Raw genomic sequence first — 24,379 nt, forward strand, 5'->3', positions numbered from 1 at the left:
GGGGGGCCGCGCCACTCGGGGTCCGATTTGGCGGGCCGCGCCACTCGGGGTCCGATTTGGCGGGCCGCGCCACTCGGGGTCCGATTTGGCGGGCCGCGCCACTCCGGGTCCGATCTGGCGGGCCGCGCCACTCCGGGTCCGATTTGGGGGGCCGCGCCACTCCAGGTCCGATTTGGCTGGCCGCGCCACTCCGGGTCCGATTTGGCGGGCCGCGCCACTCCGGGTCCGATTTGGCGGGCCGCGCCACTCCGGGTCCGATTTGGCGGGCCGCGCCACTCCGGGTCCGATTTGGCGGGCCGCGCCACTCCGGGTCCGATTTGGCGGGCCGCGCCACTCCGGGTCCGATTTGGTTGGCCGCGCCACTCCGGGTCCGATTTGGCGGGCGGCACCACTCCGGGTCCGATTTGGCGGGCGGCGCCACTCCGGGTCCGATTTGGCGGGCGGCGCCACTCCGGGTCCGACTTGGCGGGCGGCGCCACTCTGGGTCCGATTTGGCGGGCGGCGCCACTCTGGGTCCGATTTGGCGGGCGGCGCCACTCTGGGTCCGATTTGGCGGGCGGCGCCACTCTGGGTCCGATTTGGCGGGCGGCGCCACTCTGGGTCCGATTTGGCGGGCGGCGCCACTCTGGGCCCGATTTGGCGGGCGGCGCCACTCTGGGTCCGATTTGGCAGGTGGCGCCACTCTGGGTCCGATTTGGCGGGCGGCGCCACTCTGGGTCCGATTTGGCGGGCGGCGCCACTCTGGGTCCGATTTGGCGGGCGGCGCCACTCTGGGTCCGATTTGGCGGGCGGCGCCACTCTGGGTCAGATTTGGCGGGCGGCGCCACTCTGGGTCCGATTTGGTGGGCGGCGCCACTCTGGGTCCGATTTGGCGGGCGGCGCCACTCTGGGTCCGATTTGGTGGGCGGCGCCACTCTGGGTCTGATTTGGCGGGCGGCGCCACTCTGGGTCCGATTTGGCCGAACGGCGCCACTCTGGGTCCGATTTGGCGGGCGGCGCCACTCTGGGTCCGATTTGGCGGGCGGCGCCACTCTGGGTCCGATTTGGCGGGCGGCGCCACTCTGGGTCCGATTTGGCGGGCGGCGCCACTCTGGGTCCGATTTGGCGGGCGGCGCCACTCTGGGTCCGATTTGGCGGGCTGGGTCCGATTTGGTGAGCGGGGCAATAATTATAATAAGACTATAGATAGTGCTTTGAAATTGTGCTGTGCTATCACTTTAAGAGCTGATATTATCTGCCAAAACTGTCCTGCTAGGGTCATGTACAGTTCGCAGGCGTTGGCATAGTAACTGGGCCTGACTGAGCATATCAATGAGCTAATCAGCCAGGTGGCAGGTACATTTCAAATTGCCTCAGAAACCCGGCCATTATAACCTATGTGAAAATTTCCCTATTGAAAAGCATTACAATGAGGGGAAAAAACATTTTCAAACGCAAATTGCGCCAAAACTACAAATCCGATCGACACGAAAAATACTTAGCACACCTCTTGGGGATGCTGGCTTCGAAATGACACCTCACTGGAGTCTGTGAGTGAAGCGGTTCGGGCCGCATTACGTGCGGACTGAATAATAATAAGAACTAGATGGGTATTTCCTGAAGGAAATACAGATAGTGCTTTGGAATGGTGCCCGGGCTGCCCCTGCAAGACTTTCACACTTGGGTGCCCCTCAGATGCTGGTTTGGTAGTTGTAGCTCCTCAGGGTTGAGGATTTGGTGGGCGGGGCCACTCTGGGTCCGATTTGGTGGGCGGGGCCCCTCAGGGGCCGATTTGGTGGGCCGGGCCACTCTGGGTCCGATATGGTGGGCCGGGCCACTCTGGGTCCGATTTGGTGGCCCGGGTCACTCTGGGTCCGATTTGGTGGGCCGGGTCACTCTGGGTCCGATTTGGTGGGCCGGGTCACTGTGGGTCCGATTTGGTGGCCCGGGTCACTCTGGGTCCGATTTGGTGGCCCGGGTCACTCTGGGTCCGATTTGGTGGCCCGGGTCACTCTGGGTCCGATTTGGTGGCCCGGGTCACTCTGGGTCCGATTTGGTGGGCCGGGTCACTCTGGGTCCGATTTGGTGGCCCGGGTCACTCTGGGTCCGATTTGGTGGCCCGGGTCACTCTGGGTCCGATTTGGTGGCCCGGGTCACTCTGGGTCCGATTTGGTGGCCCGGGTAACTCTGGGTCCGATTTGGTGGGCCGGGTCACTCTGGGTCCGATTTGGTGGGCCGGGTCACTCTGGGTCCGATTTGGTGGGCCGGGTCATTCTGGGTCCGATTTGGTGGCCCGGGTCACTCTGGGTCCGATTTGGTGGCCCTGGTCACTCTGGGTCCGATTTGGTGACCCGGGTCACTCTGGGTCCGATTTGGTGGCCCGGGTCACTCTGGGTCCGATTTGGTGGCCCGGGTCACTCTGGGTCCGATTTGGTGGCCCGGGTCACTCTGGGTCCGATTTGGTGGGCCAGGTCCCTCTGGGTCCGATTTGGTGGGCCGGGTCCCTCTGGGTCCGATTTGGTGGGCCGGGTCCCTCTGGGTCCGATTTGGTGGGCCGGGTCACTCTGGGTCCGATTTGGTGGGCCGGGTCACTCTGGGTCCGATTTGGTGGGCCTGGTCACTCTGGGTCCGATTTGGTGGGCCGGGTCACTCTGACTGACAGCAGGATAAGGGAATGGCTGATAACAGAGAATAGACTGACAGCAGGACAAGGGAATGGCTGATAACAGAGAGAATAGACTGACAGCAGGACAGGGGAATTGCTGATAACAGAGAGAAATAGACTGACAGCAGGACGGGGAATGGCTGATAACAGAGAGAATAGACTGACAGCAGGACAGGGGAATGGCTGATAACAGAGAGAAATAGACTGACAGCAGTACGGGGAATGGCTGATAACAGAGAGAAATAGACTGACAGCAGGACGGGGAATGGCTGATAACAGAGAGAATAGACTGACAGCAGGACAGGGGAATGGCTGATAACAGAGAGAATAGACTGACAGCAGGACGGGGAATGGCTGATAACAGAGAGAATAGACTGACAGCAGGACAGGAGAATGGCTGATAACAGAGAGAAATAGACTGACAGCAGTACGGGGAATGGCTGATAACAGAGAGAAAAAGATGGGTATTTCCTGAAGGAACTACAGATAGTGCTTTGGAATGGTGCCCGGGTTGCCCCAGGAAGACTTTCACACTTGGGTGCCCCTCAGGCGCTGGTTTGGTAGTTGTAGCCACTCTGGGTCCGATTTGGTGGGCGCTGTATACTGCGTGGCTCTGCGCTGTATACTGCACGGCTCTGCGCTGTATACTGCACGGCTCTGCGCTGTATACTGCGGGGCTCTGCGCTGTATGCTGCGGGGCTCTGCGCTGTATGCTGCGGGGCTCTGCGCTGTATGCTGCGGGGCTCTGCGCTGTATGCTGTGGGGCTCTGCGCTGTATGCTGCGGGGCTCTGCGCTGTATGCTGCGGGGCTCTGAGCTGTATGCTGCGGGGCTCTGGGCTGTATGCTGCGTGGCTCTGCGCTGTATGCTGCGTGGCTCTGCGCTGTATGCTGCGGGGCTCTGCGCTGTATGCTGCGGGGCTCTGCGCTGTATGCTGCGGGGCTCTGCGCTGCATGCTGCACGGCTCTGCGCTGTATACTGCGCGGCTCTGCGCTGTATGCTGCGTGGCTCTGCGCTGTATGCTGCGGGGCTCTGCGCTGTATGCTGCTGGGCTCTGCGCTGTATGCTGCGCGGCTCTGTGCTGTATGCTGCACTGCTCTGCACTGTATACTGCGGGGCTCTGCGCTGTATGCTGCGCGGCTCCGCGCTGTATACTGCGCGGCTCTGCGCTGTATGCTGCGGGGCTCTACGCTGTATGCTGCGGGGCTCTGCGCTGTATACTGCGCGGCTCTGCGCTGTATACTGCGCGGCTCTGCGCTGTATACTGCGGGGCTCTGCGCTGTATACTGCGGGGCTCTGCGCTGTATACTGCGGGGCTCTGCGCTATATGCTGCGGGGCTCTGCGCTGTATACTGTAATAATAATAAGACTACAGATAGTCCTTTGGAATTGTGCTGTGCTGTCACTTTAAGAGCTGATATTATCTGACAAAACTGTGACCTGGTGGAGTTGATAGGCGTTGGCATAGTAACTGTGTCTGACTGCGCATATCAATGAGCTAATCAGCCAGGTGGCATTTGGCAGTTAAGTTATTTTTAGAAATTGCCTCAGAAACCAGACCATTTTAAACGTATAGCAAAATTTCCCTATTGAAATGCATTGAAACAATGCTTTCCAATGAGGGGGAAACAATTTTCAAATGCAAATTGCACCAAAACTACAAATCCGATCGACATGAAAATAACTTAGCACACCTCTCGTGGACGCTGGCTTCGAAATGACACCTCACTGGAGTCTGTGCGTTCAGCGGTTCGGGCCGCATTAACTGCGAAAAAAAGCCTAATAATAATAACTAGATGGGTATTTCCTGGAGGAACTACAGATAGTGCTTTGGAATGGTGCCCGGGCTGCCCCTGCAAGACTTTCACACTTGGGTGCCCCTCAGGCGCCGGTTTGGTAGTTGTAGCCCCTCAGGGTTGAGGCCACTCCGGGTCCGATTTGGTGGGCCGGGTCACTCTGGGTCCGATTTGGTGGGCCGGGTCACTCTGGGTCCGATTTGGTGGCCCGGGTCACTCTGGGTCCGATTTGGTGGCCCGGGTCACTCTGGGACTGATTTGGTGGGCGGTGTCACTCTGGGACTGATTTGGTGGGCGGGGTCACTCGAGGTCCGATTTGGTGGGCGGGGTCACTCTGGGACCGATTTGGTGGGCTGGGTCACTCTGGGTCCGATTTGGGGGCGGGGCCACTCGGGGTCAGATTTGGGGGGCGGGGCGTCTCGGTGCACTTACTTTTCAGCCACGGGATTGGGGTGCACTTACTTTTCACCCACTGGAACGGGGGTGCACTTACTTTTCACACACGGGATGAGAAGGTGTCATGGTCACTTTATTCTGATGTTTGACTTTGATAAATGATCATGTCCTAAAATGGACACCGTACATTTGCATAGCTGCCATCTTTGGAAGGTCAAGTTGGGGGTAATGGAAAGTTCGCCATTATTTCCTATGGGAAATTTTTTTATTTTAAATGCAATTTTTAAAAAAACTACAAATTGGATCGACACGAAAAATACTTAGCACACCTCTCGTGGACGCTGGCTTCGAAATGACGCCTCACTGGAGTCTGTGTGTGCAGCGGTTTGGGCCGCATTAATTGCGGAAAAAAACTGAATAATAATAAGTTTACTAAGTTCGGATTACAATAATAATACTAGATGGGTATTTCCTGAAGGAACTACAGATAGTGCTTTGGAATGGTGCCCGGGCTGCCCCTGCAAGACTTTGACACTTGGGTGCCCCTCAGGCGGTCCGATTTGGTGGGTTGGGTCAATCTGGGTCTGATTTTGTGGGCGGGGTAAATCTAGGTCCGATTCGGTGGGCGGGGTCACTTTTGGTCCGATTCTGTGGGCGCGGCTACTCTGGGTCCGATTCGGTGGGCGGAGCCACTCTGGGTCCGATTTGGTGGGCGGGGCACCTTAGGGACCAATTTGGTGGGTGGGGTCACTCGGTCCGATTTGGTGGGCTGGGCACCTCAGGGTCTGATTTGGTGGGCTGGGCACCTCAGGGTCCGATTTGGTGGGTGGGGTCACTCTGGGTCCGATTTGGTGGGCGGGGTCACTCTGGGCCCGATTTGGTGGAAGGGGTCACTCTGGGTCCGATTTGGTGGAAGGGGTCACTCTGGGTCTGATTTGGTGGAAAGGGTCACTCTGGGTCCGATTTGGTGGGCGGAGCCACTCTGGGTCCGATTTGGTGGGCGGGGTCACTCTGGGTCTGATTTAGGGGCGGGGTCACTCTGGGTCCGATTTGGTGGGCCGGGCCCCTCGGGGTCCGATTTGGTGGGCCGGGCCTCTCGGGTTCCGAATTGGTGAGCGGGGTAATCTACTATCTAATTGTCTAAGGGCACTTCCGTCTTTCTGTCTCACAACACCGCTACGTCATCATCTCGTGAGACCGCAATGCACTCTTGGGACCGGAGCGCGCAACAAGCATCGGGTACCGGCCACTCCAGGTGCAACAAGCATCGTGTACCGGCCGCTCTAGGAGGTGCAACAACCATCAGATACCGGCCGCTCCAGGAGGTGAGTATGTAACTTTTTTATTTTAATTCTTTTTTTTTTTTAACAGGGATATGCAGTATACTATGTGACTGGACAATATACTACATGACTGGGCAGTATAACTACGTGGCTCTGCGCTGTATACTGCGTGGCTCTGTGCTGTATACTGCGTGGCTCTGCGCTGTATACTACGTGGCTCTGCGCTGTATACTGCGTGGCTCTGCGCTGTGTACTGCGCGGCTCTGCGCTGTGTACTGAACGGCTCTGTGCTGTGTACTGCGCGGCTCTGCACTGTGTACTGCGCGTTCTGCGCTGTATACTGCGCGGCTCTGCGCTGTATACTGCGCGGCTCTGCGCTGTATACTGCGCAGCTCTGCGCTTTGTACTGCGCGGCTCTGCGCTATATACTGCGTGGCTCTTCGCTGTATACTACGCGGCTCTGCGCTGTGTACTGCGCGGCTCTGCGCTGTGTACTGCGCGTGTCCGTGCTGTGTACTGCCCGGCTCTGCGCTGTGTACTGCGCGGCTCTGCACTGTGTACTGCACGGCTCTGCGCTGTATACTGCGGGGCTCTGCACTGTATACTGCGGGGCTCTGCGCTGTATACTACGCGGCTCAGCGCTGTATACTGCGCGGCTCTGCGCTGCATACTGCGTGGCTCTACGCTGCGTACTGCGCGGCTCTGCGCTGTATACTGGGTGGCTCTGCGCTGTGTACTGCGCGGCTCTGTGCTGTGTACTGTGCGGCTCTGCACTGTGTACTGCGCGGCTCTGCGCTGTGTACTGCGCGGCTCTGCGCTGTGTACTGCGCGGCTCTGCACTTTATACTGTGCGGCTCTGCGCTCTGTACTGCGCGGCTCTGCGCTGTGTACTGCGCGGCTCTGCGCTGTGTACTGCGCGGCTCTGCGCTGTGTACTGCGCGGCTCTGCGCTGTGTACTGCGCGGTTCTGCGCTGTGTACTGCTCGGCTCTGCACTGTGTACTGCGCGGCTCTTCGCTGTGTACTGCGCGGCTCTGCGCTGTGTACTGCGCGGCTCTGCGCTGTGTACTGCGCGGCTCTGCGCTGTGTACTGCGCGGCTCTGCGCTGTGTACTGCGCGGCTCTGCGCTTCATACTGCGCGGCTTTGCGCTGTGTACTGCGCGGCTCTGCGCTGTGTACTGCGCGGCTCTGCGCTGTGTACTGCACGGCTCTGCGCTTTATACTGTGCGGCTCTGCGCTCTGTACTGCACGGCTCTGCGCTGTCTACTGCGCGGCTCTGCGCTGTGTACTGCTCGGCTCTGCGCTGTGTACTGCGCGGCTCTCCGCTTTATACTGCGCGGCTCTGCGCTGTGTACTGCGCGGCTCTGCGCTGTGTACTGCGTGGCTCTGCGCTGTGTACTGCACGGCTCTGCGCTTTATACTGCGCGGCTCTGCGCTGTGTACTGCACGGCTCTGCGCTGTGTACTGCGCGGCTCTGCGCTGTGTACTGCACGGCTCTGCGCTGTGTACTGCGCGGCTCTGCGCTTTATACTGCGCGGCTCTGCGCTGTGTACTGCGCGGCTCTGCGCTGTGTACTGCGCGGCTCTGCGCTGTGTACTGCACGGCTCTGCGCTTTATACTGCGCGGCTCTGCGCTGTGTACTGCGCGGCTCTGCGCTGTGTACTGCGCGGCTCTGTGCTGTGTACTGCGCGGCTCTGCGCTGTGTACTGCACGGCTCTGCGCTTTATACTGCGCGGCTCTGCGCTGTGTACTGCACGGCTCTGCGCTGTGTACTGCGCGGCTCTGCGCTGTGTACTGCACGGCTCTGCGCTTTATACTGCGCGGCTCTGCGCTGTGTACTGCGCGGCTCTGCGCTGTGTACTGCGCGGCTCTGCGCTTTATACTGCGCGGCTCTGCGCTGTGTACTGCGCGGCTCTGCGCTGTGTACTGCGCGGCTCTGCACTGTATACTGCGTGGCTGTGCAATATACTACGTGGACATGCATATTCTAGAATACCCGATGAGTTAGAATCGGGCCACCATCTAATAATTATAAGACTACAGATAGTGGTTTGGAATTGTGCTGTACTGTCACTTTAAGAGCTGATATTATCTGACAAAACTTGTGACCTGGTGAGCTGATGTAGATTTCATAGGCGTTGGCATAGTAACTGTGTCTGACTGCGCTTATCAATGAGCTAATCAGCCAGGTGGCAGTTATTTTTAGAAATTGCCTCAGAAACCAGCCCATTATAAACGCATAGGAAAATTTCTCCATTGAAACGCATTGAAAGACTTTTTTCAAACACAAATTGCGCAAAAACTACAAATCCGATCGGCACGAAAAATACTTAGCACACCTCTTGGGGACGCTGGCTTCGAAATGACACCTCACTGGAGTCTGTGAGTTTAGCGGTTCGGGCCGCATTACGTGCGGACTGAATAATAAGAATAAGAAGAAGTTATCCATGGTGGAATAACAGTATAGTGCTTTGTTCCAAAGCACTATAATAATAATAATAAGAAGAAGAAGTTATCCACGGTGGAATAACAGTATAGTGCTTTGTTCCAAAGCACTATAATAAGAAGTTTACCACGGTGGAATAACAGTATAGTGCTTTGTTCCAAAGCACTATAATAATAACTAGATGGGTATTTCCTGAAGGAACTACAGATAGTGCTTTGGAATGGTGTCCGGGCTGCCCCTGCAAGACTTTCACACTTGGGTGCCCCTCAGGCGCTGGTTTGGTAGTTGTAGCCCCTCAGGGTTGAGGATTTGGTGGTCTGGGCACCTCAGGGTCTGATTTGGTGGGTGGGGCCCCTGGGGGTCCGATTTGGCGGGCGAAGCCCCTCGGGGTCCGATTTGGCGGGGGAGGCCCCTCGGGGTCCGAATTGGTGGGCGGGGCCCCTCGGGGTCTGAATTGGTGGGCGGGGCCCCTCGGGGTCCGAATTGGCGGGCGACGCCCCTCAGGGTCCGATTTGGCGGGCGGGGCCACTCGGGGTCCGATTTGATGGGCGGGGCTCCTAGGGGTCCGATTTGGCGGGTGGGGCCCCTAGGGGTCCGATTTGGTGGGCGGGGTCACTCTGGGCCCAATTTGGTGGGCGGGGTCACTCTGGGCCCGATTTGGGGGCGGAGCCACTCGGGGGTCCGATTTGGAAGGCGGGGCCACTCGGGGTCCGATTTAGGGGGCGGGGCCACTCGGTGCACTTACTTTTCACCCACGGGATCGGGGGTGCACTCACTTTTCACACACGGGACGAGAGGGTGTCATAGTCACTTTATTCTGATGTTTGACTTTGATAAATGATCATGTCCTAAAATGGACACCGTACATTTGCATAGCTGCCATCTTTGGAAGGTCAGGTTGGGGGTAATGGAAAGTTCGCCATTATTTCCTGTGGGAATTTTTTTTTTTTAAATGCAATTTTAAAAAAAACTACAAATCGGATCGACACGAAAAATACTTAGCACACCTCTCGTGGACGCTGGCTTCGAAATGACGCCTCACTGGACTCTGTGCGTGCAGCGGTTCGGGCCGCATTAATTGCAGAAAAAAACTGAATAATAATAAGTTTACCACTTTCGGATTACAATAATAATACTAGATGGGTATTTCCTGAAGGAACTACAGATAGTGCTTTGGAATGGTGCCCAGGCTGCCCCTGCAAGACTTTCACACTTGGGTGCCCCTCAGATGCTGGTTTGGTAGTTGTAGCGCCTCAGGGTTGAGGATTTGGTGGGCGGCGCCACTCTGGGTCCGATTTGGCGGGCGGCGCCACTCTGGGTCCGATTTGGCGGGCGGCGCCACTCTGGGTCCGATTTGGCGGGCGGCGCCACTCTGGGTCCGATTTGGCGGGCGGCGACACTCTGGGTCCGATTTGGCGGGCGGCGCCACTCTGGGTCCGATTTGGCGGGCGGCGCCACTCTGGGTCCGATCTGGCGGGCGGCGCCACTCTGGGTCCGATCTGGTGGGCGGCGCCACTCTGGGTCCGATCTGGCGGGCGGCGCCACTCTGGGTCCGATTTGGCGGGCGGCGCCACTCTGGGTCCGATTTGGCAGGCGGCGCCACTCTGGGTCCGATTTGGTGGGCGGCGCCACTCTGGGTCCGACTTGGCGGGCAGCGCCACTCTGGGTCCGACTTGGCGGGCGGCGCCACTCTGGGTCCGACTTGGCGGGCGGCGCCACTCTGGGTCCGACTTGGCGGGCGGCGCCACTCTGGGTCCGACTTGGCGGGCGGCGCCACTCTGGGTCCGGCTTGGCGGGCGGCGCCACTCTGGGTCCGACTTGGCGGGCGGCGCCAATCTGGGTCGGATTTGGCGGGCGGGGGCACTCTGGGTCCGACTTGGTGGGCGGCGCCACTCTGGGTCCGATTTGGCGGGCGGGGGCACTCTGGGTCCGATTTGGCGGGCGGCGCCACTCTGGGTCCGATTTGGCGGGCGGCGCCACTCTGGGTCCGGTTTGGCGGGCGGCGCCACTCTGGGTCCGATTTGGCGGGCGGCGCCACTCTGGGTCCGATTTGGCGGGCGGCGCCACTCTGGGTCCGATTTGGCGGGCGGGGGCACTCTGGGTCCGATTTGGCAAGCGGGGGCACTCTGGTCCGATTTGGTGGGCTGGGTCCGATTTGGTGAGCGGGGCAATAATGATAAGACTACAGATAGTGTTTTGTAATTGTGCTCTACTGTCACTTTAAGAGCTGATATTATCTGACAAAACTTGTGACCTGGTGGGCTGATGTAGAGTTTATAGGCGTTGACATAGTAACTGGGTCTCACTGCGCATATCAATGAGGTAATCAGCCAGGTGGCAGTTATTTTTAGAAATTGCCTCAGAAATCAGGCCCATTATAAACATATTGGAAAATTTCCCTATTGAAATGCATTGAGACACTTTTTTCAAACGCAAATTGCGCCAAAACTACAAATCCGATCGACACGAAAAATACTTAGCACACCTCTTGGGGACGCTGGCTTCGAAATGACACCTCACTGGAGTCTGTGAGTGAAGCGGTTCGGGCCGCATTACGTGCGGACTGAATAATAATAATAAGACTAGATGGGCATTTCCTGAAGGAACTACAGATAGTGCTTTGGAATGGTGCCCGGGCTGCCCCTGCAAGACTTTCACACTTGGGTGCTCCTCAGGCGCTGGTTTGGTAGTTGTAGCCCCTCAGGGTTGAGGCTTGGTGGGCCGGGTCACTCTGGGTCCCATTTGGTGGGCCGGGTCACTCTGGGTCCCATTTGGTGGGCCGGGTCACTCTGGGTCCCATTTGGTGGGCCGGGTCACTCTGGGTCCCATTTGGTGGGCCGGGTCACTCTGGGTCCCATTTGGTGGGCCGGGTCACTCTGGGTCCCATTTGGTGGGCCGGGTCACTCTGGGTCCCATTTGGTGGGCCGGGTCACTCTGGGTCCCATTTGGTGGGCCGGGTCACTCTGGGTCCCATTTGGTGGGCCGGGTCACTCTGGGTCCCATTTGGTGGGCCGGGTCACTCTGGGTCCCATTTGGTGGCCCGGGTCACTCTGGGTCCCATTTGGTGGCCCGGGTCACTCTGGGTCCCATTTGGTGGCCCGGGTCACTCTGGGTCCCATTTGGAGGCCCGGGTCACTCTGGGCCCAATTTGGTCAACCCGGGTCACTCTGGGCCCGATTTGGTCAACCCGGGTCACTCTGGGCCCGATTTGGTGGTCCGGGTCACTCTGGGCCCGATTTGGTGGCCCGGGTCACTCTGGGTCCGATTTGGTGGCCCGGGTCACTCTGGGTCCGATTTGGTGGCCCGGGTCACTCTGGGTCCGATTTGGTGGCCCGGGTCACTCTGGGTCCGATTTGGTGGCCCGGGTCACTCTGGGTCCGATTTGGTGGCCCGGGTCACTCTGGGTCCGATTTGGTGGCCCGGGTCACTCTGGGTCCGATTTGGCGGCCCGGGTCACTCTGGGTCCGATTTGGCGGCCCGGGTCACTCTGGGTCCGATTTGGCGGCCCGGGTCACTCTGGGTCCGATTTGGCGGCCCGGGTCACTCTGGGTCCGATTTGGCGGCCCGGGTCACTCTGGGTCCGATTTGGCGGCCCGGGTCACTCTGGGTCCGATTTGGCGGCCCGGGTCACTCTGGGTCCGATTTGGCGGCCCGGGTCACTCTGGGTCCGATTTGGTGGCCCGGGTCACTCTGGGTCCGATTTGACGGGCGGCGCCACTCTGGGTCCGATTTGACGGGCGGCGCCACTCTGGGTCCGACTTGGCGGGCGGCGCCACTCTAGGTCCGACTTGGCGGGCGGCGCAACTCTGGGTCCGACTTGGCGGGCAGCGCCACTCTGGGTCCGACTTGGCGGGCGGCGCCACTCTGGGTCCGACTTGGCGGGCGGCGCCACTCTTGGTCCGATTTGGTGGCCCGGGTCACTCTGGGTCCGATTTGGCGGGCGGCGCCACTCTGAGTCCGATTTGGCGGGCGGCGCCACTCTGGGTCCGATTTGGCGGGCGGCGCCACTCTGGGTCCGATTTGGCGGGCGGCGCCACTCTGGGTCCGATTTGGCGGGCGGCGCCACTCTGGGTCCGATTTGGCGGGCGGCGCCACTCTGGGTCCGATTTGGCGGGCGGCGCCACTCTGGGTCCGATTTGGCGGCCCGGGTCACTCTGGGTCCGATTTGGCGGCCCGGGTCACTCTGGGTCCGATTTGGCGGCCCGGGTCACTCTGGGTCCGATTTGGCGGGCGGCGCCTCTCTGGGTCCGATTTTGCGGGCGGCGCAACTCTGGGTCCGATTTTGCGGGCGGCGCCACTCTGGGTCCGATTTGGCGGGCGGCGCCACTCTGGGTCCGATTTGGCGGGCGGCGCCACTCTGGGTCCGATTTGGCGGGCGGCGCCACTCTGGGTCCGATTTGGCGGGCGGCGCCACTCTGGGTCCGATTTGGCGGGCGGCGCCACTCTGGGTCCGATTTGGCGGGCGGCGCCACTCTGGGTCCGATTTGGCGGGCGGCGCCACTCTGGGTCCGATTTGGCGGGCGGCGCCACTCTGGGTCCGATTTGGCGGGCGGCGCCACTCTGGGTCCGATTTGGCGGGCGGCGCCACTCTGGGTCCGATTTGGCGGGCGGCGCCACTCTGGGTCCGATTTGGCGGGCGGCGCCACTCTGGGTCCGATTTGGCGGGCGGCGCCACTCTGGGTCCGATTTGGCGGGCGGCGCCACTCTGGGTCCGATTTGGCGGGCGGCGCCACTCTGGGTCCGATTTGGCGGCCCGGGTCACTCTGGGTCCGATTTGGCGGGCGGCGCCTCTCTGGGTCCGATTTTGCGGGCGGCGCAACTCTGGGTCCGATTTTGCGGGCGGCGCCACTCTGGGTCCGATTTGGCGGGCGGCGCCACTCTGGGTCCGATTTGGCGGGCGGCGCCACTCTGGGTCCGATTTGGCGGGCGGCGCCACTCTGGGTCCGATTTGGCGGGCGGCGCCACTCTGGGTCCGATTTGGCGGGCGGCGCCACTCTGGGTCCGATTTGGCGGGCGGCGCCACTCTGGGTCCGATTTGGCGGGCGGCGCCACTCTGGGTCCGATTTGGCGGGCGGCGCCACTCTGGGTCCGATTTGGCGGGCGGCGCCACTCTGGGTCCGATTTGGCGGGCGGCGCCACTCTGGGTCCGATTTGGCGGGCGGCGCCACTCTGGGTCCGATTTGGCGGGCGGCGCCACTCTGGGTCCGATTTGGCGGGCGGCGCCACTCTGGGTCCGATTTGGCGGGCGGCGCCACTCTGGGTCCGATTTGGCGGCCCGGGTCACTCTGGGTCCGATTTGGCGGCCCGGGTCACTCTGGGTCCGATTTGGCGGCCCGGGTCACTCTGGGTCCGATTTGGCGGGCGGCGCCTCTCTGGGTCCGATTTTGCGGGCGGCGCAACTCTGGGTCCGATTTTGCGGGCGGCGCCACTCTGGGTCCGATTTGGCGGGCGGCGCCACTCTGGGTCCGATTTGGCGGGCGGCGCCACTCTGGGTCCGATTTGGCGGGCGGCGCCACTCTGGGTCCGATTTGGCGGGCGGCGCCACTCTGGGTCCGATTTGGCGGGCGGCGCCACTCTGGGTCCGATTTGGCGGGCGGCGCCACTCTGGGTCCGATTTGGCGGGCGGCGCCACTCTGGGTCCGATTTGGCGGGCGGCGCCACTCTGGGTCCGATTTGGCGGGCGGCGCCACTCTGGGTCCGATTTGGCGGGCGGCGCCACTCTGGGTCCGATTTGGCGGGCGGCGCCACTCTGGGTCCGATTTGGCGGGCGGCGCCACTCTGGGTCCGATTTGGCGGGCGGCGCCACTCTGGGTCCGACTTGACGGGCGGCGCCACTCTGGGTCCGATTTGGCGGGCGGGGGCACTCTGGGTCCGATTTGGCAAGCGGGGGCACTCTGGTCCGATTTGGTGGGCTGGGTCCGATTTGGTGAGCGGGTCAATAATGATAAGACTACAGATAGTGCTTTGTAATTGTGCTGTACTGTCACTTTAAGAGCTGATATTATCTGACAAAACTTGTGACCTGGTGGGCTGATGTAGAGTTTATAGGCGTTGGCATAGTAACTGGGTCTCACTGCGCATATCAATGAGGTAATCAGCCAGGTGGCAGTTATTTTTAGAAATTGCCTCAGAAATCAGGCCCATTATAAACGTATTGGAAAATTTCCCTATTGAAATGCATTGAGACACTTTTTTCAAACGCAAATTGCGCCAAAACTACAAATCCGATCGACACGAAAAATACTTAGCACACGTCTCAGGAACGCTGGCTTCGAAATGACACCTCACTGGAGTCTGTGAGTTTAGCGGTTCGGGCCGCATTACGTGCGGACTGAATAATAAGAATAAGAAGTTTACCACGGTGGAATAACAGTATAGTGCTTTGTTCCAAAGCACTATAATAAGAACTAGATGGGTATTTCCTGAAGGAACTACAGATAGTGCTTTGGAATGGTGCCCGGGCTGCCCCTGCAAGACTTTCACACTTGGGTGCCCCTCAGGCGGTCCGATTTGGTGGGTTGGGTCAATCTGGGTCTGATTTTGTGGGCGGGGTAAATCTAGGTCCGATTCGGTGGGCGGGGTCACTTTTGGTCCGATTCTGTGGGCGCGGCCACTCTGGGTCCGATTCGGTGGGCGGAGCCACTCTGGGTCCGATTTGGTGGGCGGGGCACCTTAGGGACCAATTTGGTGGGTGGGGTCACTCGGTCCGATTTGGTGGGCTGGGCACCTCAGGGTCTGATTTGGTGGGCTGGGCACCTCAGGGTCCGATTTGGTGGGTGGGGTCACTCTGGGTCCGATTTGGTGGGCGGGGTCACTCTGGGCCCGATTTGGTGGAAGGGGTCACTCTGGGTCCGATTTGGTGGAAGGGGTCACTCTGGGTCTGATTTGGTGGAAGGGGTCACTCTGGGTCCGATTTGGTGGGCGGAGCCACTCTGGGTCCGATTTGGTGGGCGGGGTCACTCTGGGTCTGATTTAGGGGGCGGGGTCACTCTGGGTCCGATTTGGTGGGCCGGGCCCCTCGGGGTCCGATTTGGTGGGCCGGGCCTCTCGGGTTCCGAATTGGTGAGCGGGGTAATCTACTATCTAATTATCTAAGGGCATTTCCGTCTTTCTGTCTCACAACACCGCTACGTCATCATCTCGTGAGACCGCAATGCACTCTTGGGACCGGAGCGCGCAACAAGCATCGGGTACCGGCCACTCCAGGTGCAACAAGCATCGTGTACCGGCCGCTCTAGGAGGTGCAACAACCATCAGATACCGGCCGCTCCAGGAGGTGAGTATGTAACTTTTTTATTTTAATTCTTTTTTTTTTTAACAGGGATATGCAGTATACTATGTGACTGGACAATATACTACGTGACTGGGCAGTATAACTACGTGGCTCTGCGCTGTATACTGCGTGGCTCTGTGCTGTATACTGCGTGGCTCTGCGCTGTATACTACGCGGCTCTGCGCTGTATACTACGCGGCTCTGCGCTGTATACTGCGTGGCTCTGCGCTGTGTACTGCGCGGCTCTGCGCTGTGTACTGCACGGCTCTGCGCTGTGTACTGCGCGGCTCTGCACTGTGTACTGCGCGTTCTGCGCTGTATACTGCGCGGCTCTACGCTGTATACTGCGCAGCTCTGCGCAGCTCTGCGCTTTGTACTGCGCGGCTCTGCGCTATATACTGCGTGGCTCTTCGCTGTATACTACGCGGCTCTGCGCTGTGTACTGCGCGGCTCTGCGCTGTGTACTGCGCGTGTCCGTGCTGTGTACTGCGCGTGTCTGCGCTGTATACTGCGGGGCTCTGCACTGTATACTGCGGGGCTCTGCGCTGTATACTACGCGGCTCAGCGCTGTATACTGCGCGGCTCTGCGCTGCATACTGCGTGGCTCTACGCTGCGTACTGCGCGGCTCTGCGCTGTATACTGGGTGGCTCTGCGCTGTGTACTGCGTGGCTCTGTGCTGTGTACTGTGCGGCTCTGCACTGTGTACTGCGCGGCTCTGCGCTGTGTACTGCGCGGCTCTGCGCTGTGTACTGCGCGGCTCTGCGCTTTATACTGTGCGGCTCTGCGCTCTGTACTGCGCGGCTCTGCGCTGTGTACTGCGCAGCTCTGCGCTGTATACTGCGTGGCTCTGCGCTGTGTACTGCGTGGCTCTGCGCTGTGTACTGCGCGGCTCTGCGCTGTGTACTGCTCGGCTCTGCGCTGTGTACTGCGCGGCTCTGCGCTGTGTACTGCGCGGCTCTGCGCTGTGTACTGCGCGGCTCTGCGCTGTGTACTGCACGGCTCTGTGCGGTATACTGCGCGGCTCTGCGCTTTATACTGTGCGGCTCTGCGCTCTGTACTGCACGGCTCTGCGCTGTCTACTGCGCGGCTCTGCGCTGTGTACTGCTCGGCTCTGCGCTGTGTACTGCGCGGCTCTCCGCTTTATACTGCGCGGCTCTGCGCTTTATACTGTGCGGCTTTGCGCTGTGTACTGCATGGCTCTGCGCTGTGTACTGCGCGGCTCTGCGCTGTGTACTGCACGGCTCTGCGCTGTGTACTGCACGGCTCTGCGCTTTATACTGCGCGGCTCTGCGCTGTGTACTGCACGGCTCTGCGCTGTGTACTGCGCGGCTCTGCGCTGTGTACTGCACGGCTCTGCGCTTTATACTGCGCGGCTCTGCGCTGTGTACTGCACGGCTCTGCGCTGTTTACTGCGCGGCTCTGCGCTGTGTACTGCGCGGCTCTGCGCTTTATACTGCGCGGCTCTGCGCTTTATACTGCGCGGCTCTGCGCTGTGTACTGCGCGGCTCTGCGCTGTGTACTGCGCGGCTCTGCGCTGTGTACTGCACGGCTCTGCGCTTTATACTGCGCGGCTCTGCGCTGTGTACTGCACAGCTCTGCGCTGTGTACTGCGCGGCTCTGCGCTGTGTACTGCACGGCTCTGCGCTTTAAACTGCGCGGCTCTGCGCTGTGTACTGCACGGCTCTGCGCTGTGTACTGCGCGGCTCTGCGCTGTGTACTGCGCGGCTCTGCGCTTTATACTGCGCGGCTCTGCGCTGTGTACTGCGCGGCTCTGCGCTGTGTACTGCGCGGCTCTGCGCTGTGTACTGCGCGGCTCTGCGCTTTATACTGCGCGGCTCTGCGCTGTGTACTGCACGGCTCTGCGCTGTGTACTGCGCGGCTCTGCGCTGTGTACTGCACGGCTCTGCGCTTTATACTGCGTGGCTCTGCGCTGTGTACTGCACGGCTCTGCGCTGTGTACTGCGCGGCTCTGCGCTGTGTACTGCGCGGCTCTGCGCTTTATACTGCGCGGCTCTGCGCTGTGTACTGCGCGGCTCTGCGCTGTGTACTGCGCGGCTCTGCGCTGTGTACTGCACGGCTCTGCACTGTATACTGCGTGGCTGTGCAATATACTACGTGGACATGCATATTCTAGAATACCCGATGAGTTAGAATCGGGCCACAGTCTAATAATCATAAGACTACGGATAGTGGTTTGAAATTGTGCTGTACTGTCACTTTAAGAGCTGATATTATCTGACAAAACTTGTGACCTGGTGAGCTGATGTAGATTTCATAGGAGTTGGCATAGTAACTGTGTCTGACTGCGCATATCAATGAGCTAATCAGCCAGGTGGCAGTTATTTTTAGAAATTGCCTCAGAAACCAGCCCATTATAAACGTATAGGAAAATTTCTCTATTGAAACGCATTGAAAGACTTTTTTCAAACACAAATTGCGCAAAAACTACAAATCCGATCGGCACGAAAAATACTTAGCACACCTCTTGGGGACGCTGGCTTCGAAATGACACCTCACTGGAGTCTGTGAGTTTAGCGGTTCGGGCCGCATTACGTGCGGACTGAATAATAAGAATAAGAAGAAGTTTACCACGGTGGAATAACAGTATAGTGCTTTGTTCCAAAGCACTATAACTAGATGGGTATTTCCTGAAGGAACTACAGATAGTGCTTTGGAATGGTGCCCGGGCTGCCCCTGCAAGACTTTCACACTTGGGTGCCCCTCAGGCGGTCCGATTTGGTGGGTTGGGTCAATCTGGGTCTGATTTTGTGGGCGGGGTAAATCTAGGTCCGATTCGGTGGGCGGGGTCACTTTTGGTCCGATTCTGTGGGCGCGGCCACTCTGGGTCCGATTCGGTGGGCGGAGCCACTCTGGGTCCGATTTGGTGGGCGGGGCACCTTATGGACCAATTTGGTGGGTGGGGTCACTCGGTCCGATTTGGTGGGCTGGGCACCTCAGGGTCTCATTTGGTGGGCTGGGCACCTCAGGGTCCGATTTGGTGGGTGGGGTCACTCTGGGTCCGATTTGGTGGAAGGGGTCACTCTGGGTTTGATTTGGTGGAAGGGGTCACTCTGGGTTCGATTTGGTGGGCGGAGCCACTCTGGGTCCGATTTGGTGGGCGGGGTCACTCTGGGTCCGATTTGGTGGGCGGGGTCACTCTGGGTCCGATTTGGTGAGCCGGGCCCCTCGGGGTCCGATTTGGTGAGCGGGGTAATCTACTATATAATTGTCTAAGGGCACTTCCGTCTTTCTGTCTCACAACACCGCTACGTCATCATCTCATGAGACCGCAATGCACTCTTGGGACCGGAGCGCGCAACAAGCATCGGGTACCGGCCACTCCAGGTGCAACAAGCATCGTGTACCGGCCGCTCTAGGAGGTGCAACAACCATCAGATACCGGCCGCTCCAGGAGGTGAGTATGTAACTTTTTTATTTTAATTCTTTTTTTTTTTTTTAACAGGGATATGCAGTATACTATGTGACTGGACAATATACTACGTGACTGGGCAGTATAACTACGTGGCTCTGCGCTGTATACTGCGTGGCTCTGCGCTGTATACTGCGTGGCTCTGCGCTGTATACTACGCGGCTCTGCGCTGTATACTACGCGGCTCTGCGCTGTATACTGCGCGGCTCTGCGCTGTGTACTGCGCGGCTCTCCGCTTTATACTGCGCGGCTCTGCGCTGTGTACTGCGCGGCTCTGCGCTGTGTACTGCGCGGCTCTGCACTTTATACTGCGCGGCTCTGTGCTTTGTACTGCGCGGCTCTGCGCTGTGTACTGCGTGGCTCTGCGCTGTGTACTGCGCGGCTCTGCGCTGTGTACTGCGCGGCTCTGCGCTGTGTACTGCGCGGCTCTGCGCTGTATACTGTGCGGCTCTGCGCTGTGTACTGCGCGGCTCTGCGCTGTGTACTGCGCGGCTCTGCGCTGTGTACTGCGCGGCTCTGCGCTGTGTACTGCGCGGCTCTGCGCTTTATACTGCGCGACTCTGCGCTTTGTACTGCGCGGCTCTGCGCTGTGTACTGCGCGGCTCTGCGCTGTGTACTGCGCGGCTCTGCGCTGTGTACTGCGCGGCTCTGCGCTGTGTACTGCGCGGCTCTGCGCTGTGTACTGCGCGGCTCTGCGCTGTGTACTGCGCGGCTCTGCGCTGTATACTGCGTGGCTCTGCGCTGTGTACTGCGCGGCTCTGCGCTGTGTACTGCGTGGCTCTGCGCTTTATACTGCGCGACTCTGCGCTGTGTACTGCGCGGCTCTGCGCTGTGTACTGCGCGGCTCTGCGCTGTGTACTGCGCGGCTCTGCGCTGTGTACTGCGCGGCTCTGCGCTTTATACTGCGCGACTCTGCGCTGTGTACTGCGCGGCTCTGCGCTGTGTACTGCGCGGCTCTGCGCTGTGTACTGCGCGGCTCTGCGCTGTGTACTGCGCGGCTCTGCGCTGTGTACTGCGCGGCTCTGCGCTGTGTACTGCGCGGCTCTGCGCTGTGTACTGCGCGGCTCTGCGCTGTGTACTGCGCGGCTCTGCGCTGTGTACTGCGCGGCTCTGCGCTGTATACTGCGTGGCTGTGCAATATACTACGTGGACATGCATATTCTAGAATACCCGATGAGTTAAAATCGGGCCACAGTCTAATAATCATAAGACTAAGGATAGTGGTTTGGAATTGTGCTGTACTGTCACTTTAAGAGCTGATATTATCTGACAAAACTTGTGACCTGGTGAGCTGATGTAGACTTCATAGGCGTTGGCATAGTAACTGTGTCTGACTGCGCATATCAATGAGCTAATCAGCCAGGTGGCAGTTATTTTTAGAAATTGCCTCAGAAACCAGCCCATTATAAACGTATGGGACAATTTCCCTATTGAAACGCATTGAAAGACTTTTTTCAAACACAAATTGCGCAAAAACTACAAATCCGATCGGCACGAAAAATACTTAGCACACCTCTTGGGGACGCTGGCTTCGAAATGACACCTCACTGGAGTCTGTGAGTTTAGCGGTTCGGGCCGCATTACGTGCGGACTGAATAATAAGAATAAGAAGAAGTTTACCACGGTGGAATAACAGTATAGTGCTTTGTTCCAAAGCACTATAATAATAAGAAGAAGTTATCCACGGTGGAATAACAGTATAGTGCTTTGTTCCAAAGCACTATAATAAGAAGAAGTTATCCACGATGGAATAACAGTATAGTGCTTTGTTCCAAAGCACTATAATAAGAAGTTTACCACGATGGAATAACAATATAGTGCTTTGTTCCAAAGCACTATAATAATAATAAGAAGTTTACCACGATGGAATAACAGTATAGTGCTTTGTTCCAAAGCACTATAATAAGAAGAAGTTATCCACGATGGAATAACAATATAGTGCTTTGTTCCAAAGCACTATAATAATAATAAGAAGTTTACCACGATGGAATAACAGTATAGTGCTTTGTTCCAAAGCACTATAATAAGAAGAAGTTATCCACATTCGGATTACAATATAGTGCTTTGTTCCAAAGCACTATAACAAGAAGAAGTTTACCACGATGGAATAACAGTATAGTGCTTTGTTCCAAAGCACTATAATTGTGCAGCACAAGAAAGCGAATCACCTCCTGATGAACAGGAGTCATGCACATGGTCACTTGTGTCCAGTACTGAGGTTTATTCGTAGCCAATGGCGTAGCATCAATTCCCCTTAGTGGAATAGGGAATTTTAAAGGCTCCAAAACAAAACCACAGCGACTGGCAAATGACAAGTCCATCAGACTCAGGGCAGCACCTGAATCTACAAAAGCCATAACCGGGTAAGATGACAAGGAACAAATCAGGGTAACAGACAAAATGAACTTAGGCTGTAAAGTACCAATGGTGACAGATTTATCAACCTTTTTTTTGCGCTTAGAGCATGCTGAGATAACATGAGCTGAGTCACCACAGTAAAAGCACAACCCATTTTGCCGTCTATAATTTTGCCGTTCACTTCTGGTCAGAATTCTATCACATTGCATAGACTCAGGTGTCTGTTCAGAAGGCACCGCCAAATAGTGCGCAGGTTTGCGCTCCCGCAAACGCCGATCAATCTGAATGGCCAGAGTCATTGACTCATTCAGACCTGCAGGCGTAGGGAACCCCACCATGACATTCTTAATGGCCTCAGAAAGACCTTTTCTGAAATTTGCAGCCAGGGCACACTCATTCCACTGAGTAAGCACCGACCATTTCCGAAATTTCTGGCAGTACACCTCTGCTTCATCTTGCCCCTGAGAGAGGGCCAACAATGCTTTTTCAGCCTGGTTCTCAAGATTAGGTTCCTCATAGAGCAATCCAAGGGCCAGAAAAAACGCATCAACACTGAGCAATGCCGGATCCCCTGGCGCCAATGCGAAGGCCCAATCTTGAGGGTCACCACGCAAGAAAGAAATGATAATTTTAACTTGCTGAACGGAATCACCAGAGGAACGAGGTTTCAAAGAAAGAAACAATTTACAATTGTTCTTAAAATTCAGGAACCTAGATCTATCTCCAGAAAACAACTCCGGAATAGGTATTCTAGGCTCTGACATAGGACTGTGAACAACAAAATCCTGAATACTTTGTACCCTTGCAGCAAGATGATCTACACTGGAGGCCAAACTCTGAATATTCATATCAGCAGCTGAGTTCAGAGCCACACCAAGATTAAGAGGAGGAGAGAAGCTAGACACACAGCAGCTAGACACATGGCAAAAAAAAAAAAAAAATTCTCAAGGCTTCTTTTCTCCTGCTTCTGCCATGCAATTAACACTTTACCGGCTGGCTGTACTGTTATGATCCTAGTGGCAAGGATCGCAAGTAGGACTAGCTAAGTAACTAAACCGACTACAAACTCTGGGGAAGTGGTAACTGAATTGACCGCAACCTGATCCTATCCGCAAACAACTATAGGCAGCCGTGGAACGTTACCTGAAAATCCTAGACGTCTCTTCACAGCCTGAGAAACTGACTATTCCTAGAGGGAACGAAAGTCTTCTCTTGCCTCAGTGAAATGACCCCAAAGATATAGAATAGCCCCCCACAAATATTAACGGTGAGTTAAGGGGAAAGCACAAATGCAGAGATGAAATTAGATTTAGCAAATGAGGCCCACTAACACTAGAAAGCAGAAAATAGAAAGGGAACTGTGCGGTCAATTAAAAACCCTATTCAAAATATCCACGCAGAGATCGCTCGAGCCCCCGCACCAACTAACGGTGCGGGGTAAGCAACTCTGTACCCCAGAGCAAACCAGCAGAAGAAATCACATATTAGCAAGCTGGACTAAACTCATCATACACAGAAATCATATTGCAGACTGATGAGCAAAAAATAATTAAACAGAACTTAGCTTCTCCTGAAGAGACTGAAACCGAAGATAATCAGGAGTAATCTGAATAGCACTGAGTACATTGACAGCAGGCAACAAGTGGAAGTGAAACAGAGCTACATAGGAAACTCCCAAGTGAATAACGAGGCAGCTGATCAGCCACAGACCCGCAGGATAACAAACAAAGCCACCAGGGGGAGCCCAAAACAAAAGTCACACAATACCACCTGTGACCACAAGAGGGAGCCTGAAAACAGAGTTCACAACACAAACCCCTTCCAGTCGACCAGGTACCATGTGGCACGCCCTCTCTTCTTCACGTCCAGAATGGCACTGACCTCATACTCATCATTGGCCGAAATCAGAGGCGGACGCTCTCCCGGATCCTGGGAGAAGCGGTTGAGGATCACAGGTTTGAGGTGGGAACGGTGGAAAGAATTATGTATTCGCAGAGATGGAGGCAGTAGTAGCCGATAGCACACATCGTTGAGTCTCCGGGACACCTCGAACGGTCCGATGTACCGAGGTCCGAGCTTGAAGGAGGGCACCTTAAGGCGGACGTACTTGGCTGATAACCATACCTTGTCACCCGGTTGAAACATCTCGGCATCAAGTCTTCTCTTGTCGGCATGGTCCTTCATACGCAGGGATGCTTTCACAAGAGCTTCACGAGTCTTGTTCCAGATGTTGGCGAAGTCGCGAGCCACGGCCTCTGCTGCAGGATTGGGAGTCGCCATGTCCAAGGGAGTTGGGATCCTCGGGTGCTGTCCATATACAATAAAAAATGGAGTGTTATGAGAGGACTCACCAACATGATTATTGTACGAGAACTCCGCCCAAGGCAGTAGGGACGTCCAGTTGTCGTGGTGTGCATTGACAAAGTGTCGTAGAAAACCTGCCAACACCTGGTTTACCCGTTCCACCTGTCCGTTAGACTGTGGATGATAAGCCGAAGAGAAGTCCAAGGCAATATCGAGTTTCCTGCAGAGAGACCACCAGAATCGGGACACGAATTGTACTCCCCTATCGGAAACAATGTTGGAGGGTAACCCATGCAACCGGAGGATATGTTGAACAAACAACTCGGCCAGCTTGGGTGCCGAAGGAAGACCAGGCAGAGAAACAAAGTGACTCATCTTGGAAAATCTGTCCACCACGACCCAGATGACAGTATTCTCGGAGGATGCAGGGAGATCCGTGATGAAGTCCATC

This window comes from Ranitomeya variabilis, chromosome 8 (genome assembly GCF_051348905.1).
Source record: "Ranitomeya variabilis isolate aRanVar5 chromosome 8, aRanVar5.hap1, whole genome shotgun sequence".
In the NCBI taxonomy this organism is placed as follows: Eukaryota; Metazoa; Chordata; class Amphibia; order Anura; family Dendrobatidae; genus Ranitomeya; species Ranitomeya variabilis.